Raw genomic sequence first — 3,951 nt, 5'->3', positions numbered from 1 at the left:
CCTTTCATCAGAAAGGTTAGAGGCCTTAGGTTTGAGGTCATCAGCAATTCTTTTGTAAATCACAGGGTGGGGAATATTATTTTGCTCCCATTATTTTATTCTCATAATTTTGCACATCAGAAAGTAAATGATTTTTTGAGTCAAATGCACAACAGCTGCTGGATGTTCCTGTACCCCCTCCCATTGTTCCTGTTGAGAATCTGCATCAGCTTTGTGCAGAGGCACAGAGTGGGATCAAGGCTGATTTAACATCTCATTCAGCTGATATGAATATTTAATTATAATTAGGAGCTCCAGGGTCCATCAGCACATGTAGGAGCCTGGAATTTAGGTTGTGTTTTGATGTGTTATACCTCTCAACTCCCTGGTGGGTAATAAACCTGCAAGCCAAGAAAAGCCAGAGGTGAGAAGTTTGTCTGGAGGTACTGCAGGGCTTCCCTGGAGGTCCTTCAAACAGTGAATCATCAATGCTGAAATGCTTCTAGCTGAACTCCCAGCTCAGGCTCAGCTACAGAAAGAAGAAAATTGAAGGCAAATTGGGCAATTGAATTGTCTACTCAGGGTGCCTGGTGCTTGAGAGACCTCTAAAATTGGGATAACACAAAATACTGAGGGCACAGAGCCTGACTGGCCCTGATTCTGCTGTATGCTAAGGATTTTTTAAGATCTTCCAAGTATCATCCTTTCTGTCCAAAGTTCATGGGGGACACTGTCTAGTGATGAAGGAAAAACAGGAGAGTCCAGGGCTGTTCACTTGGCACTTAGGCTTCCAGAATGTTCCTTCCTGAGGCAGGATCTTGCATTTCATGAGGGGCTCAGCTCTCATCTAGAACAGAGGCTGTTGTGCCCCATAATACAGGTAAGGATTTTATTTTTCTTTTTTCTTAGCACAGAAAGGTTTTGTAAGTTCAGTGTATTCTTTACCCTTATCTCTGAACTAGTAGCTATTAGACCATTTTGTCCCTGGGCCACCTTTCCAATACCCATTGCTTTTAATACATTTTATTATGAATAATACAGAAAGAGGCTAAAACTCCTGATTTTCACTCAGACAAAACTCCATCTATGTCAGTGGGTTCAGATCTCATCCACAAAATCCTCCCTCTTCTCAATGAGGTTTGCACAGGTTTGAAATTAACGTCTTGATGGGATATCCATTCTCACAGAAATTAGGAACTAGAACTTCCTCTCTCCTATAGACTCTGCTTTGGTCTCCACAACTCCTGCAAGTCAGCCTTTACAGGAAAGATCTGCCTTCAGTTCACTGTCAGCACTTGGTCCTCAGAGGAAGCAGGAATTAATTCTGGTTTGAGATGTGCTGTGGCTGGTGGCCACAGAGCAAACTTTGGGTGAATGTGCAGTTAATCATGTCACCCAACCTGTAGGCACCAGCCAAGGTTTTCTGTGTGTTTTAGTGCCCAGGAGGAGGAGGTTACACTGATCAAATAAATTTTGCACTAATTTATGAAGTGACTGATTAGAATGTAAGCTGACCTGAGGCAGCATTCCTGGCAATCCCACTCCTCCAGCCACAATGTCAGAATGGCTGGCCAATCATTTGATGTGACCATCAGCCAGGGTTTAGGGGACAAGTGCCCCCTCACAGATTCAGAGTCTGTCTTTCTGCTGCAGCCCCTTTGATCTCGTGGTCATGCTGAGCGACAGCTTCCTTGAATGAGACTTATCTACCTGTGGGGAAGGGACTATTAAAGGAATAACCTTTCATATCCACTTGAAGAAAGGAATTTCACAAATGCCAAAAAAAAAAAAAAAAAAAAAAAGTATGTGTAAATGAATGTGTGCTAATGGGAACTGTCAGCAGGGGAATCTTGTGCAAGCAATTCCCAAATAGATGCAAGATATTGTGGATAACCAAGATTGTCCAGCTCTAGAAATAAAATAAAGCACCCAGAATGGAAAATGTATATTTAACACACTTGCAAGAAAAATCCTCAACTTCATATAAAGTAGAATGAATATTCTTCCTTCTTTTGAAATTCTTGGGTAATCTATAGAAAACACAGTAACTCTGGAATGCTGTCCAGCTGCTGTAGTAATGTCTGTCAAAATGTGCAGTGCAACAACTTTAGGTGAATGGCAGATTATAGGAATCCCACTTATTTCATAGGTATAGAAATATAAAAAAAGAATTTTGCTGGTCCTTTTAGATTTATACCAGTCCTCCCACTCTGCTAGTCCCAGTTTCCTTCCACTTGGATATTTCGATACAAAGCCACACCAGATACTCGTGTGAGCACTTGGGAGCCCTCCTGAGGTACCTAAAATGCACCAAAGCAGCATGAAACAAAGGCCAGTTAATATCCAGTGAGGAAGTCAGGTGGGACAGGGATTTTTGGAAAGGTACTGAAGGATGTGACTTCTGTAGTTTTATTCTTCTGGACTTAAGAATTGAGAAAATTGTGTTGGTTTATGTTGGAGGACTGGGTGAGAGTGTCTCTAACATGGAAAGGATTCTGTTCAGGACTGTGCAAATAAGAATTTTGATGTTAGGCTCCTAGACTCCACAGCTCTGACTATTCATGCTATTAACAAAGCAGAGATTATATACATTTTAAAGACTCTTACATATGAGTGTAAATTGCTGATTTTTTATAGCTTTGGTGTTTACATATTTCAGTAACTAAAGAAAATGGGGCTAATTACCCATATTTGGCAGCCTCAATGCATAAGTTTCCTTACTTCTCTATTTTTTCTATCCTATTTTATTTAATTAGACTTTTAAAAATTGTGCTGTAATTACCTGATCCTAGGCATTATGTAGAAGGATGTTGAGAGACATGTGATTACAGAATCCAGACTGCTGTGTGCTGACATTTATGGCTTTCTCTCTCAGGACCAGCATGAATAGATGCTAAATTTTGTCAAGCTAAAATGTAGCTGGAAGGTTTTTGGTAAAAACCAATTTGCATTTTTGGACAACAAACAGAAAAAAAAGGCAGATACAATTTTCCAACACCTGCTCTAGTTTTTAACTTCTTCCATTGAGTCTCTGTATTGTTCAGAAATGGTTTTCTGCCTTTCCCTGGAATGCCTAAAATTGGCCTCTGACAGAAATAAAATATTAGAATAATTGGATTCTGTCCTTTTTCATTATATCATTTTGTGTTTCCATCAACATGAAATCCATATAAGAGATGTTTCTAACATTTCCTGAGAAATGTCTTTCAGCATAAGCTTTTTCCATCTGCTTTTGGAAAATCAGAGTATTTTATAATTATCCAATCGTCTTGCTAGAGTTACTTGTTTTCTACTAAAACATTTTGTACTGTTTGAGGTGTCATCTAAGAAAGATTTAGGAAAAGTCAGAACTAAAATTCACCTTTCTGTCCAGAAACTGCTCATAGAGAAAGATAACTGGGCAGACTTGCATTTCTGAGAATGATGTCAGAATTTCCCTTTAGATATCAATTATTTATTAGCTTATGATGCAGTTACATCATTCATCTTAAATATTGGGTAATAGAAGCCTTTGCTAAGTGTTCCCTAACTGTGGTTTAATGGATAAAGCCCATACCACTTTCTTAAAACTGTTATTCCATCTTGGAGCTGATAGAGTTGAGTTAAATTTGGACCATTAGGTGAAGTTTCATAGAATCATGGAATGGTTTGGGTTGGGAGGTGTTGTTGTAGAGATGGTCATGACATACAGAATGACACAATATCAAGGCTCTCCTTTATTATGGCCCCATGCTGTCCTTTATACAGTCTTTACAAATCTCGAGGGCAACTTCTAATTGGTTAATAGCTGTCTTGTTAATTATTCTATTGGTTAGTAAAAGGTATTTTACTTGTCCATCAAATCTATCTATTCTTGGATTGTTTACATCTTAACTGATTCTCATGGGACAGATCCCTTGTTGTTACAGGTGCATTTGTTTTTCAGCCTCAGAATAGATTGTTGTGTTAAAGGAACTTCTCAAAATAGCTTCA

General features: G+C 39.0%; 1 long non-coding RNA gene across 1 annotated transcript; it reads left to right on the top strand.

Annotated features, from left to right (window-relative positions):
* Positions 1–230: 230 nt before the first annotated feature.
* On the top strand, positions 231–3,058 carry LOC136370391 (uncharacterized). The gene is made up of 3 exons (XR_010745168.1): positions 231–403; positions 562–859; positions 1,633–3,058. It is a non-coding gene; the product is annotated as an uncharacterized lncRNA (long non-coding RNA).
* The last annotated feature ends 893 nt before the right edge of the window (positions 3,059–3,951 follow it).

This window comes from Sylvia atricapilla, chromosome 21 (assembly GCF_009819655.1).
Source record: "Sylvia atricapilla isolate bSylAtr1 chromosome 21, bSylAtr1.pri, whole genome shotgun sequence".
Classification (NCBI taxonomy): domain Eukaryota; kingdom Metazoa; phylum Chordata; class Aves; order Passeriformes; family Sylviidae; genus Sylvia; species Sylvia atricapilla.
This window is presented reverse-complemented; position numbering and strand designations above follow the sequence as displayed.